At 50.3% G+C, this 15,456-nt stretch overlaps 1 pseudogene across 1 annotated transcript in view; it reads left to right on the forward strand.

Annotated features, from left to right (window-relative positions):
* The first annotated feature begins 927 nt into the window (after positions 1-927).
* The window catches only part of LOC108528594 (spliceosome RNA helicase DDX39B pseudogene), a 29,194-nt pseudogene continuing 14,665 nt past the window's right edge, over positions 928-15,456 (forward strand). Inside the window, exons 1-2 of the transcript XR_001885222.1 lie at positions 928-1,045; positions 4,706-4,791. The product of XR_001885222.1 is annotated as a spliceosome RNA helicase DDX39B pseudogene (transcript). The remainder of the gene's footprint in view (positions 1,046-4,705; positions 4,792-15,456) is intronic.

Consider the following 15,456-nt stretch of genomic DNA (forward strand, 5'->3'; position numbering starts at 1 on the left):
ATGAGCCACTGAGCCTGGCCTTCTATGTATTAGTTAGGTTTTCCTCTGATTCACAAGCAATTTGGGGAAGCTTGCCTCAAAATGCTTTGAATTTATTCCTTCCATAGACATTTGGTGCTCTCTGTGTGCCTGGCATTGTCCTAGACTCCAAGGAGAATGAGGACAGACAGAATCCCTGCTTCTGGAGAGCTTGTGGTCTGGCATATTGTACTCTTGCGATAAGTTCTGTGCAGGAAAGTGAGTAAGTAACAGTACCAGCGAGCAGGGGAACCTGGCCTCAGGAGGTGGCATCTAAGCAGGCATGAAGGCCTGAAGCAAACCTGGGTTTGGTGTGTTCAAACTGCGAAGAGAAGTGCCCAGTGGCCCAGGTGCTGTGCGAGGGGAAAACAGTGCAAGCTGAGAGAGCAGGGCAGGGCCCACTCTGGAGAGCTCCGTGGTGAGCAGTTAGAGTGTATACTTAGTAGGCTGGGAGGTCTGAGGGGGCAACTGGCAGGATCTCAGGACATTTTAGAAGGATACTTCCTGCTGCCTGGAGGAGAATGGGCCATAGGGAAGCAAGAATGGAGGCAGTTTGGGCAACATGGCATACCTCGTCTCTTCAAAAATACAAAAATTAGGTGCAGTGGCATGTGCCTGTGGTCCCAGCAACTTGGGAGGCTGAGGCAGGAGGACCGTTTGAGCCCAGGAGGCAGAATTACAGTAAGCTGAGATTGTACCACTGCACTCCAGTCTGGGTGACAGAGAGAGACTCTGTCTCAAAAAGAAAGAAAGAAAAAGGGAGAGAGAGAGAGCAAGGGAGGGAGGGGGAGAGAGAGAGAAAGACAGAGAGAGCAGGGGAGGGAGGGAGGGAGAGATGGAGGGAGGGAGGGAAGGAAGAATGAAGCTGGCTTCTGGCAGATGAGAGAGGATGGTGATTGAACTAGGGGAATGGCAAGGAAGCTGGAGAGAGAAACAAGAGGGCAGTCTCAGGGGCCTGCAGGGAAAGGGCTGGAGAAGAACATGAGGAGATCCTTCACACCAGCAGCCCCTGGACAGTTCCTCAAGGGTGAGGCCCGAGGGTAGAGGAAACCCTGTTGGAGTTAAGCCATCCAGTAGGGCCAGCTAACTTAGAGCACCCTTGTGAGTGCTCCTAGAGACCCACGCTTTCAATCACCTGTTGCTGAGGAATAATAACTCACTTTTCCATTACAGGAAGAACAAGGAAGCATGGTATAAGGCAAGGATGACATGCACACAACACTTCTACACCCATACCCATGGCAGACATCACTAATCAATCATGCCATTCCTTCTGGTGAGCCCAGACTAAGCTTTGCTGCCTTTCCCAAAGTAGTTCTTCAGGCAGCCCTTCCCAATCACCTGGTGACGGCACAGGGTTAACCTATTCGTCATTCCCAGTGCACAGAAATGAGCACCGAGGCTGGAGCCCAAAAGACTCAGGTTTAGCTCTGCTTCTGCCATTTAGTTGCTGTGTGTCTGTGGACAATTTATTTAGCCTCTTTGAGTTTCATTTTTCCATCTGTTAAAAAGTAAATCATTATTCCTTTGTCACATGTTTGATGTGAGGACTAAATGAGATAATACACAAAAGCACTTAGCTTAGTTCTGGTACAGGTAGGCACCAATAAATGTTTTAAAAAATAGCCCTCCTTTGCCCCACCAACATTTATACCCCGAGATGTTCACAGACTAAATACTCCTACATGCTCTCTGACAGTGCACATTCAGGCACACACTTACACACAAGTGCACACACTCACACAGTGCATAAGAGGATAAAAAACATTATCCTAACAGCTGGCAGTGGAATTGATCTTAGGGAAGGAAGTGTCTTTTGTTCAGGAAATTACCTTGATAAGCCTCTAAGGATATGGATTAGCAAAAGTCAAGGAAACAAAAGATGGCTGAACTGTTCTGCATTAAAATTGAGACAAAACGTGGAGGCAGGGGAAAGAAAGAAAGAAAGCCCAACAGGGTGGGTGCTGCAAAGAACCAAGGTGGAAGAGAGAGGCAGAGGACTTTCTAAGGATGAGTGTGTCAAATATTCAACATGGAACTGCTTGCAGGTTTTGAGATATGAAACCTCTCTCTCTCTCTAAAAGAGACTGCATGATTCCATTTGTATAGAAACATCTAGAAAACGCAAACCAATTCATAGTGATCAGTGGTTGCTCAGGGTGAGGGGAGAAGGAAACTTCTGGGGATGGTGCCCTTGTTGACACACATGCCTATCACCAAGCACCTGCAGCCTCTCCTCTGCATTGCACCCTAAAGTGAGGCCCTCCCACCTCTTGGGGCTGTGAGCCACGTGTCAGGGAAGAGGAACCTCTTGACTCAGGTTCACAGGAATGTGTGTATATCTATATGTGTATATCTAAATAGAGATCTAGATCTAGATGTCAAAACTTGGCAAATGGAACACTTGAAATATGGACAGTTTTTTAAAATAATACCTTAATACGCTGTAAAGATGTTTTAAAAAGTGGTTTATATCAATTCAATCCAAATATTTTTGTCTCTCATGCTTTTACATGTGCTATTTTCCCCTACCTTTCAACAGATACTGACCCCCCAAAACAGTTTCTTCTGTCCCACACCACACCTTCAGTCCAGTCTGACGCTGATGTTAATGCCTTATGGGAATGGTTTTGGGGTAGAATATGAAGGAGAGATTGAATCCTACATCTAAGTCAAAACTGCAGCCGTGGACCAGTATGTGGGGCAGAGGAAGTGTATCCACAAGCTGAACAAATTCAGCACGAGCATGAGCTTGGAGCCAAGACCCTCATGAGAACTCAAGCTCACTCCCCTCTCTGGAAATTCTTAGAAATCTCAGGATAAAACATTGAACTTTCTTAGGATGTGAAAAGGGAATTCCAACCAGCATCATAGGTCCCGGTTGACACCTGTGTTACTTACACAGACAGAAACACACCCAGGCACTCAAAACACACGTGCCCAGCAGCAAGCACCTGCAGCCACTCCTCACTGCACCTTAAAGCGAGGCCCTCCCACCTCTTGGGGCTGTGAACCACATGGGTGGGGAGAGGACGTGGCTCTTGACTGAACTGTGTTTACTCTATAAAGAAACTTTTCAGAAATGCAAAGATCAGGGCAAAGATGGGAGGTCAGCCTCCTTGACAAACACATATGTGCTGGGATACTTTCTCTTTTCTTTCTTTCTTGTTTTGTTTTGTTTTGCTTTTGAGACGAAGCCTTGCTCTGTCACCCAGGCTGCAGTGCCGTTGCACGATCTCGGCTCATCGCAACCTCCGCCTCCCAGGTTCAAGCGATTCTCCTGCCTCAGCCTCCCGAGTAGCTGGGATTACAGGTGCCCGTCGCACACCTGGCTAGTCTTTTTGTATTTTTAGTAGAGACAGGGCTTCGCCATCTTGGCCAGGCTGGTCTTGAACTCCTGACCTTGTGATCCACCCGTCTGGGTCTCCCAAAGTGCTGGGATTACAGGCGTGAGCCACCACACCCAGGCTTTCTCTTAGGATCATCAAATCAGTCCATTCTAATCAACCTCATAACACACTTTGCAGCAATATTCCTTCAAGCCGGCACAATAATCATTGAAAAACATGAGGTCAGTTTGCTCCTGGCAACACCTGGCATTGCTGAAGAAGTTCCTCAGCTCTGCAAGGTGTTGTGCTCCAGAAGGCAAACATCGCCCCAGCCCCTCAGGCCTCTGCCTCTTCCCTCCCCCTCCCCTGCCTCCCAACACCACTCCCCGGAGCACCACGCGGAAACCAAATCAGCTGCTCCTTCCGAGGGGATAATCAAAGTGCAGGTCTCTGGAGAGGACCAGCTCCGTGGAGCAAGTCTTTAATTTCAAGCTGACAAGGTTGGGAGCATGTGCCATGGGCTCCTCCACAGGCAAGACGGCCGGATGGCCAGGGAGTGCAGCTGGTGAGCAGGAGAAGGGGAGGGCAGATGGGGAGGGCTGGATAGGAGCCACAGGCAGCTTCCCAGGTGGGCAAAGAGCCTCTCTGTGCTATGGAGGTCTGTTTGCTCTCTGCAAATCTGAGCTGTAGGCATCTCCCGACATCACCCAGAGGGATGTCCACAGCTGCAGCTGTGGCCCTTGTCTGCCCAGAAGGCTCAGGAGCTGGAGGAAACACTGAAGGGCAAGCCTCTGGCCCAGGGTCACACATGTCTCTGACAGGAGAGGTGGGGCCCTGGATACAGACCTGAGTGGAGCTTCAGGGCTCCTCAGGCTCCTGAGCCCAAATGGCAGGGCTGCTTGGGAGCAAGGCCTCACTGAGATGAAGAAACCAAGACTGCAGAAAAATTTCAAGTGCTCAGAAGCAGGTGTTGCTGGGGCTTTTGTCATCATCCTGTCATCAAGAGACAACAGGCCCAGAGAGGGTAGGAATTCTGCTCCAGGTCACAAAGCAAGGCCATGAAGAAACCGAGGGTAAAATATATTCTCTTTGACATTCACGAATAATACATGCCAAGACCTTGGTGAGGCCTCAATTTCCCAAATAAAAAATTGAACTGGTTGGGCAACACCATTGCCCCACTGGGCTACAGTAGCTGGGCAGCCCCTGGACAGCTCAGACTCCCTGCACACACTGCTCGGTGGTTCAAATCTAGCCTCAGCAGAGGGACAGAGTTATTGCTGCATGGGCCTTCAGTGCACTACCAAAAAACTGAACTCACAAATAGCACCCCAGAAAACCAGCCGTCTTTCCTACAGCCCTCTCCTCTCCTGGATTGGTGACCCAACCATTGGCTCTTGCCATGCTGCATTGGGCTGGGGATCAGGAGGGCCCCTGTGGGCAGGTGAGTAAAATCAGGAGGGAGAGGCAGCCACCTGGGAGCACAGCCTCGACTCTGAGCCCAGAAATGTGCTGCCTCCCTTCCCCTTGCCTCATCTGCCAGTGCTGGGCCTGAACTTCATGCAACAGAACCAACAACTTGGATGCCATCCCTTTGGGAAGCCTTCCCCCTTTTCCAGGTTCACAGATGTACTGTGTTCCCATTCCATATTATTTGGGCTCCTTGTACTTCCAGGATCTAAGCACCTGGCATGGTGTCTGGCCTTGGCAAGTGCTCAGGATTTGCTGACTAAATAAAGCTAAACATGTATGTGAATCAGGCTCCCTGCATCCTGACCCCTCTGAGCCTCACTTTCCTGCTGCGGAGGTTGGTTGGGGGCAGGAGTGTTACTTGCTATCACAAGGAATCAGTGCTGGCCTGTGGGTTGGGATCTAGTAGACAGCTAAGGACTGAATGGTTTCCCTCTCAAATTCCATCTGTTGAAGCCCTAACCTCCAATATGATGGTATTTGCCTTTGGGAGGTGATTAGGTTTAGATGAGGTCATGAGGGTGGGGCCCTCATGATGGGATTAGTGCCCTTGTGAGAAGAGACCAGAGAGCTTGCTCGTGCTCTGTTTCTGCCATGAGAAGATGGCTGTCTGTATGCCAGGAGGTGGCCCCTCACCAGGAACTGAATCAGCCAGTACTTTGATCTTGGACTGCCTGACCTCCAGAACTGTGAGAAATAAATGTTTGCTATTTAAGCCACCTGGTATGGGATATTTTGCGATAGCAGCCCGGGCTTACCCCTGTAAGATACAGTGGTAACTTCCCCCTGACATATCCTAAAGCCATATTACCAGAGTCTTCGCCTTGTCTGTGAGCAGAACTGTGTCTACTGAGTCGAAAATGCACTGGGTGGGTGCCCAGAATCTGGGTTCAAGAGCCAGTCCTACTGTTCATCAACTCCATGACCTCAGGCAAGGGATGAAACCAGATTGCACCAGAGATGACAGAGATGACATCCACAAGACCTCAGTTTCCCCATCTTTTGTTCAAGGATACTGTGAGTGAGGCTCCCGTGGGACCATGTGGAGGCATGTGCCTGGAAAGCAGAACGCACTGTAGGAATGTGCGGGAAGCTGAGGTCCAGCCGGCATTCACAGCAGACCTGTTGGAGGAGGTTTCTCAGGCTGGCAGTGTACAGCTCTGAGCCCTGGAGCAGTTTTCTCTCTACTATTCCCCACCCACCCACATTCCGGACCTAGGGATCCACCCACTGTCTATAGCATGTTTGGGCCTGTCCACTTGCTTTGTTAGACATCTCTGGGAAGCGTATCTTATTTCTGGGCTGCACCAGACACCTCTAGAAGGCACGTTTGAGTCCATCTTTGTGTCCTCTGGAGTCAATTTGACTTGATCACCCTCTGCTCTCTCAAGTGACCCAGCCATGCCCCATTTGGAGAAGGGAGATTCCTTTTGCTGCAGGAACCCCCTCCCCCGAACAAAGCCTGCCCTTGGCATTTGGTATTGCTAACGGCAAATAGCCTTGTCTTCCCAGGATGGTGAGATCAATAGGGGATGGCTTGGAGTGGGTCCTCAGTGGCCTTTCCAGACCTGGCACACTCTGCTGCCACCTGTGCCCACAGGCCCGCACCACCCTGCCTTCACCATCCATGCCACACTGTGGGATGCTCCTCCCTAGGTCCTGACTGATAGAAGAAGATGTGACCCCCAATGCTAAATGACATGGGGCTGCTGGAGGCTGCATGGGCCCCCCAACCCAGGAACCCAGCTGCTCCCATCCTGCGCCCAAGCGTCCCAGTCCCCAGGGAATCAAGGCAGGGGTGTGAGCTGGCCGCTCCTGTCTCTTGCCTTCTTCCCTGGTCTTCAATATTCATGAGCACTCCTAGCAGGGGAGCTAAAAATGTTCTGCTCCTAAATCTAACTGCTTTATGGAAGCCTAATTAAATTCTTTGGTGGAAGGGGAAAAAAGTGACCTTCAAAACTGCCAAAGCTATTCGGAGTGGTGTGTCCCAGAAACCTTGCCCCTTCTCTGCCCTCCTGCTGTGGGTGGCCTTTGCTCTGGTGATAAAATTCTCCACCTCCCCTCAGGCTAAGGGCCCAGGGAGTTCCCTGGGGGTGGAAAGTGTGCCTGATGACAAGATTACCTCCTATGGAAGAAACACAGCCAGGCAACGATCCCGACTGCTGAGGGAACCAGGCAAGCTCAGCCCTTGCTGGAAACTTGGGTCTCAGCTAGTGGATAGGGTTGGAGGGAAGAGAAAGGGCAGTGGGGGATGGGGTTGGCTCTGGTGGAGAGAGAATAACAGTGTCCCTTTCCTCCTAGGCAGGTGCTTCTGCAGTAGGGTGCCCTGAGAATTTCAGGCTTCCTCCTTCCCCGGGCCACCCTGTCCATGCCTCCTGGCAAGACCCAAACAGGGGCCCAGGATAGAGAATAGCCCTTTGCAAACCCCTACCTGGGAGCCTGGAATTGGAGCTCAAGCCCAGTTGCTTCTCCTATTCACCAGGGATAAGCAGTCATTTTCCCAGAGGTCAACGAAGAAACCTACCCCTTTTTGAGGGCTGCCGACTAGCGGGGGTGAAAGGGTCTGAATCTCCCACCCTCTTCCCTGTGACTTGGCCTCCTGAGAAGGTGGAAGGGATGAGAAGGGGGTGAGGACATGAGCCGCACAGCCCACCTGGGCAGTTAGAATTCACCTAGACACAGGCGCGTTCCAGCAGGCTCAGTCAGGGTCCCCACAGACCCTCCTCCATGAGAAGTAGGTGGCTGGTTAGAATCCCCCAGGCAGGGGGTGGAAAGACACCGAGAGGTTTACATCTCCATAGCACAGCAGCATGGGTGCCTGGCACTCCTAGGACCTCAGTGGCTATGTGGATGTAAAGGCTCATGCCTGCCTGATAGGTGAGGACAGGGTGGGGCAGGGGCAGGAGGTGGAGCCAGGGGGTGGGTCTGAGTGACCAGAAGCTTTCTCTTCCATTTTGGGAGGAGGTCATTTTTATCCACTCCAAATTTGCCTTCTGATTGGTCGCCCATGAGTCATTCTCAGGCAGTGTCGCAGCCCAGTGTGATGACTGGTTGCCAGTGACACCTGGCTCTCCACGGGCCTGCTCATTCTGGGATGCATATTCTTCAAAATCACTTTCTAGGTCGTTTTGAGGCCCTCAGAACAGACCCTGCTTGGTGTGTGCCGCTTCTGGGTGAGCACATCCAATCCTAGTCCACGCCCAGACAGACTCGAGAAAGCAGGTCGCCAGGCAGTCTGCAGAGATCAAGGCTGCCGTCTGCTAGGACAGCCAGGGAAGATGCTTCATCCTCCCCTCCTGGCCTCACCTGATCTATGGCCTCTTCCCACTTATTCCTGACTCCTACCTGGGCTGCCCTTTCCCCCTCCTCCTCCCCAAATCCTGCCTGCTGCTGTGTCCAGCTTCATGAAGGAGAATTTCCCAGTCCAGGCCAGCTGGCAGTGATCGCCCTCACCCCTGCCTCGACTCTCAGGCTGAGTGGCCCACTCATTTCACCTCTGAGCCCCTCATGCCCAAGCCCATCCTAAACTCCCCAACCAGGTTTTAACCCCAAGGGACAAATATTCATCCTCTAAGTGCCTTTGGGAGCTGCCAGTATGCCTTTAGAAGACTCAAGTGCTTCATGAAAGAGTGAATGAATAGTTGAATGAATGAAAGTGGATGATTAAATGAGGAAATCCACTCATTTAAGAAATACTTCCTAAATATTGTATGCCAGGCATGGGCTGGGTGATGAGGACTCAGGGGATTCCAACAGACCTGCCCCTGCCTTCATAGCCCCTTGTCATGCTGGGTCAAGTGAGTGAATAAAGAAGGGTAAGGGAACAGGGAAGATGAGAGTGAGCAGGGACCAGGCAGTGTTCGAATGCACAGGCCTCTGGTGACCCCAACAGTGTCCCCCTGGTTGAGGGGGGACAGGCCTTGTCTAGACCACACCCAGCCCTGCTCTTCCTTTCCTGGCTCCCCCGGAGCTGGCTTTCACCAAGGTGTGTTCACACCCCTGCCCCTGCCTTCTCCACCAACCCCCACATCTATTTTGGTGTCTGCACTAGGCCGGCTGATGCTTCCCCCTGCTCCCAGCTGCTTCCTCTCCCATTCTGCCTTCAGAGGCCTTGAATCAAATGGGAACGCCCAGTGCAGCCCTGTCACCGCCATCTTGGGCTAAGACCCAGCCTGCTCAGGCCTACACACAAGGGACCAGCAAGCCCCTGTCAACGGCCGAGCAAGGGGACCTGAGCTGGCTGTCAACCATCCTAAACTCCCCAATCACCCCTCAGGCCAGGGCATGGAGAGGGGGACCTGGAGCAGAAGGAATCAGGCCATGTGCCCCCATCAGTGGGACCAAAGGCCCTGGCAGCTGTCAGAGGGCACCGTCAAATGCCCTTGGAGATGGCCCAGCAAATACACAAATGTTAAAGCATGTTATTCTGAAGAATAACAGTCAATCCTGCTGTGGTGTGCGAGCTAAGGCAAAGTAGTAAATACTTTTTATTAAGATACATTTACTATTGGAACAAAATTGAGTTTGACAGACCTAGGCTTGTCCTACCATTGCTGCCACATCTTCATTTAATCTCTTTAGTCCCTTATTCCTGCGACTTTAGGCTTGGCCCTTCTAGCTTCCCTTTAACTTGGCGTGTGTGTGTGTGTGTGTGTGTGTGTGTGTGTTTGGGTGAAGGATGGAGGGATAGGGAACTAGTGTTTCAATTTTTATGCAAATGTTTCTGATATAATTGTGTGGCTCTGAACCAGGAGAAAAGAATATAGGATTTGGAGTTAACCTAGGCTGAGATCTCAATTCTGCCCCATATGAATGCTGTGAGCTTAGACAAGTTCATCTCTGTACCTTCACTTCCATCCAAAGGTGTCATAACCTAGCAGATGCTGTGGTCAGCCATGTAGATGCCTTCTCAGGTGCCTCCTGCAGCTGCCTGGCACTGCCTGCTGCTGGCTCGCAGCGAAGTCCTCTGCAGGAAGGCTTTGGCAGAAAGGAGCTGCCCTCCCCAGCGGTAGGCATCCTCCCTCAGGGTAGGTACCCAAAAGCAGCCTGTCCCAGAAGACTGGTCCGCGTGAGAGACAGAGGCTTGGCTCTACTGCCTCTGTTTGACTGAAAGACCATCCCAGCCTCAGCGCTGGGATGGTCTAAGGCCTTTAACTACGCTTAATTACAACACAGCTCTAAACAGAGTTCACCTGCTCTCTCTGTCCAATCTTGCATCCCTCACTCCCGTACAGATGTTGTTCTCTGGGAGGGCTCCCCAGAAATCTTCCTGCCCACAACACTCTGTCTTAGAGTCTGTTTCCTGGGGGGACCCGACCTCAGAAAGTAGCCAGGTTGTAGTCAGTGAAACATGATAAGGCACGTATAAGGGCTTAGCGCAGCACCCGAAGCACAGGAGGACTCAATTGATGACAGCTGCTGGGATTCTCCTTGGAGGTCACTGTTTCCTAGCCCTGATGAACATTGAAATCTGCTGTGAAGCTTTTTTAAAAGGCCATTTTTTTCAAGAGATTCTGATTCAGTAGGGCTGAAATCAGACCCAGTATTCTGTGTTTTAGAAACTCCACAGGTGTTTCTGATGGACAGCCAGGGCTGACAGCCAATGACCTGGGTCATTTTTCTATACCACCATCACCTCTATAATTTACAGGCAAGAACCACAAATGCATGCAGGGCAAAGTGACCTGTTCAAGGGCAGACAGGTACTTAGATGCCCAGAGAGGGTTCAACTCATTAATCCTCACTCTGTCAGGGTCAATGCTTGGGTTGTGTGTGTGGCGGGGGGTGCTATAAAAGCCCCTGATCCCAACTGTCTCCAACATAAGCACAGGCAGCTGCATTTATTAAGCAGATCCCAGAACATTGGCCTGACCAGCAATACAAGCAGTATGTGATCAACGGTTGCTTTCACTAGTGCAGGCTGTGAGCTCCCACAGGAGGAGTCCTCATTGTGGCTGTGGTGGTCAGGGAGGTCTTCAAGGAGGAGGTGAGCCCTGAACCAGATTTTAGAGAATAGTGAGGCTTCAAATAGGGAGCAAGCAGTAAGGGTAACCGACCCCAGGACTGGTCACCTCATTCTGTGTTCAGTCCGTTTCTAAGCACACCAATCCTGATCTGTATCCTCATCATCCTTCTGGCAAGACCGGGGATTTCAGGAGCACTCGGACTCACAGACCAGTGGGCAATGATTTCCCAGTTTTTACAAGGACATATTTTGTTCTAAAGATTAAAACTTAGGTAAGGGTTTGCTTGAAGTTTGATTCATCTGCACTTTATTAGCTCCATTTCTCTTAAGCACTGGAGTTGCACAGTCATGCGATCACATGGTGTGGTGGAGGTGGAGCTCAGGCTCTACCACTTATAAGCTGTGTGACCTTGGTCAAGTTACTTAACTTCTCTGAGCCTCTGTTTGTTCAACCTTAAAATGGGAACAGTGATACTTACCTTCTTCCCTCTCTGGATTGTTAAGAGGATCAAATGGGGTCATGATCTCCAAAAAAAAAAAAAGCACTTCTGTAAATGTCAAAGCACACTACAATAGTGAGCTGCTACTATTTTCCACATTTCTCTTTTTAAACTCGGGATGCAGAAGCCCAGGGAGGTTTCTGCCATTGCTCAGCACCCTACAGTAAGCTATTTGGGGAGCAGAGGCAAGACCAAAGTCCCCCAAATCCTACTCTAATGCTTTTTCCAATACAGCAGCATATCTGTTCCTCAAATCTTTCTTCTCTCTCTAATTTCTCAGGCACTACAGGGAATTGTGCATTCTCACCTTGCCCTAAATTTGTAGTCTTTGATGCCTCATAATCTTTTGATCCCTTCTGCAGCAGCCTGCTAGCCTGTGCCCTTCCCGCCTCCATATCATCTCAAGGGGCTTTCTGTCTATATTCTCTTTACTTTGGACATCCTAAATTCAGCCTGGAACCAGCCCCCACCCAGATGATGATAACCCCCTCCTCCGCGGGACTCTTTCCTCTCATTTATAACACCGGTGCAATGTTACCTTCTGATTCATTCACAGCAAGGCACTTAGGATCTTGGGAAACAGAGTCAAAAAGTAGTCTGTAAAAGGGCCCTTGAGGGCTCAGCACCAGCCCTTGCTGGGCAGCATGATGAGGCCACAATGGAGCGGGGCAAGGCGTCTCCTGGAAGCTGGGGCTGGAGGATTCCCTCTGATTCCCAACCTCTGCTATTTCTCTGTCCCGATATCTCCGCATGATCAACTAAATCCTCAGCTGCAGAAACCTCCTGCTGCTCTGTGCCAGCCTCTGGGTCTCTAGTGCCAAACCTTTGGCAGCCCCTTGGCTCCCCACTCCCCACTCCATTCTTCCACCAGCCCTGCACCCCCTCTCCCCACAGAGAGCCCTCCAAGTCCAAGGCCCAGCTCAAGCTCTCGATTCCAGGAGACAGGTCACGTCCACCACCCCGGGGTGCAGTGCGAGCCAAACTAATCAATGGCAGAGCGGTAGATTAAGGGGCCCGGCTAGAAGCCATCCATCACTGTCGTTTACCCGGGCCTGTCAGCCTGCAAATGGAAAAGGAGATGATGTGAAACAACCCATCTGCAGGTTTTTAACGCTCTTTACAAATTGCCGTGGTGAATAACTTGTTGCCTGTATTTATCCCTTTTCAAATTGTCTCTTAGCTACAGTCATCCGTCTTCATTCTACACCCTGATGGTGCGTGCACCGCCAGTTGGGCAACCTCATTATTTCCCTGCTGCTGCTGCCTGGAGGAGGCAGGGGAGGAAGAAAGAGAAGGAGAAGGAATGGGAGAGAGAAAGAAGAGAAAGAAGGTAGAGGGAGAGAGAAAGAGAAACAGGGAGTGAGGTGGGGGTGGGAGGGCAGTGGGAGAGGAGAAACTCCGGCCAGTGGAACCATCTTGGGCAAGAACCTACTCAGCTAGGGTTCTTCCTCGGAGGTCCCCACTTCCCTGAGCTCATGGTGAGAGAAAAACCTGTCCCCTCTGCCAGGAAGTTTGGGAGCAGGGACTATCCTCCCCAGAGGGTACCAGATCAGTGGTCAGAATTTCCAGTCCCAGGTTGTGGTCCCAGGCTGGGGTCCTTCATCATTCCCACCTCCAAGGAAGAAAGCCTATCTGTCAGACCAGTTGTAAAGCTTCATCATGCAGAGCCATCTTTCATGTGTCCCCTTCCTCTCCCCACGTGCCATGATGTGCTACTTCTAGCTCTCCAATGAGACCCTTCCCTGTGCTTTGGTTTCCACTGCCCTGGGTCTGGCTGACATTCCTTCCCCCTCAGCTTGGGGCTGTAGCCTCCTGCAATGGACTGAATGTTTATTTCCCCCACAAAATTCATATGATGGCATCCTTACCCCCAAGCTGATGGTATTAGGAGGTGCGGGTGATTAGGTTATGAGGGTGGAGGCCACATAGATGGGATTAGTGCTTTTATAAAAGAGACCTCAGAGAGCTCCCTTGCCCCTTCCCACATGTGAGGGCACAGAAGTCACTGTCCATGAACCAGGAAGTAGGCAAGTGTCAGACCCTGAATCTGCTGGCATCTTAATCTTGGACTTCCTGGCCTCCAGGACCATGAGAAATAAATTGTTGTTTGTAAGCTGCCCAGCCCAAACGGACTAGGACACCTCCTAACTGGTCAGTCTCTCTGCCAGCCCACCTCCTCACTCTCAAGAACAAATGGAAAACTTCTCATAAAGGCCATGTTATTTCTTTACTCTGTCAGTGTCTTCCAGTGATCCGTGAGCCTCCTGTGTTAGAATCACCGGGCCACCCTGCCCCAGGACTGCTGATGTAGTGAGGGGTTGCGTGTTACATGTTTCCTAGCTGGTTAGTGTGCACTGCAAAGGTAGAGGGTCACACCCCAGAAATTTGTTTTGACACACAAGAAACTGGACACACAGAAAGATGCAATAATTTGCCCAAGGTCACACAGCTAATTAGCAGCTGAACAGGAACCAGTAAACAGGCCTCTTTTCCTACAATCAAGTGCCCTTCCTCCTATAAACAGTTAGATCCTTGTATGAATAACAGTTTTTTGTTTATCCAACTCTCTGACTCAAACAGAAGCTCCTTGAGGTCAGGGTCCCATGCACCACTGTACCCCTCCATCCTCCTCCAGGCTCGGCACAGGGTTTATTGGTTTACTTTTGGTAAGACAGAAAACTGTAGAACAGGATGCATCAGGCCAAGACCACATGGAATTTTTCCTCCAGGGCTCTTGCAGGGCTCCTGCAGGGCTCAGAGTCTCCCACTTCTTGTTGGGGTACTATGGACCAAAATCCACCTGGCTGTCAAGTGCTGAGTTTCTAACACTACATCCAATATTTCCACTCAGTCTTCCACGGCAGACCTTTAAATATTTGAAAACAGCTGTCAGGATCCACTTCCGTGTTCTCTCTTCCAGTTTAAAGTCCCGAGCTCCCTCAACCACTCCTTGTCTGGCATGGCAGCAGGACTCTGGGGCATCCCAGGACCCCTACTCCGAATACCATACCATTTGTCAATGTCCTTGCTCAATTGTGGCTCCCAGAATGAAATGCAAGTCTCCAGATGTGGTCTGACCACTGCCAAGCACAGAGGGCCATGCCATTATCTCCCCTCTTCTGCACTCTGTGCTTCGATTAATATAGTCCAAGATTGCATTGCTTCCCTGGCAGCCTCACCCCACTGTTGGCTCACATTGCTCTTGGTCTGCTAATCCATCTAACTCTATTACTGTCTAATCCACAATTCTCCATCTCGTCCCTGAGGATTACATCAAAGTCCTTACAAAATGCCTTGCTGAAATCCATATATGCCATGTTCATTGTGCCCTACATGTCTACCAGTCTAGAAAACCCAGCGGCTGGAGAAAGGAGTTTGTTGTGGTGGGGCTTGCACTTGGTGAACCCAAGATGCTTCCAAGTGATCGCTGCTTTTCTTCCTGCGGTTTCATGAACGATCCACTCAATAATCTTCCTTTTTTCTTTTTTTTAATATACTTGAAGTTCTAGGGTACATGTGCACAACATGTAGGCTCATTACACAAGCATACATGTGCCATGCTGGCCCACTGCACCCATAAACCCATCATTTACATTAGGTACTTCTCCCAATGCTATCTCTTCCCCCACCCCCCACCTCACAACAGGCCCTGGTGTGTGATGTTACCCACCTTGTGACCAAGTGTTCTCATTGTTCAATTCCCACCTATGAGTGAGAACATGCAGTGTTTAGTTTTCTGTCCTTGTGATGGTTTGCTCAGAATGATGGTTTCCAGCTTCTTTAAAGTTCATATGGAACCAAAAAAGAGCCTACATTGCCAAGTCAATCCTAAGCAAAAAGAACAAAGCTGGTGGCATCACACTACCTGACTTCAAACTATGCTACAAGGCTACAGTAACCAAAACAGCATGGTACTGGTACCAAAACAGAGATGTAGGCCAATGGAACAGAACAGAAACAGAGGCCTCAGAAATAACACCACACATCTACAACTATCTGATCTTTGACAAACCTGACAAAAACAAGAAATGGGGGAAGGATTCCCTGTTTAATAAATGGTGCTAGGAAAACTGGCCAGTCACGTGTAGAAAGCTGAAACTGGATCCCTTCCTTACACCTTATACAAAAATTAATTCAAGATGGATTAAAGACTTAAATGTCAGAAATAATCTTT

This window comes from Rhinopithecus bieti, unplaced genomic scaffold (assembly GCF_001698545.2).
Source record: "Rhinopithecus bieti isolate Rb0 unplaced genomic scaffold, ASM169854v2 scaffold_5002, whole genome shotgun sequence".
NCBI classification, from domain to species: Eukaryota; Metazoa; Chordata; class Mammalia; order Primates; family Cercopithecidae; genus Rhinopithecus; species Rhinopithecus bieti.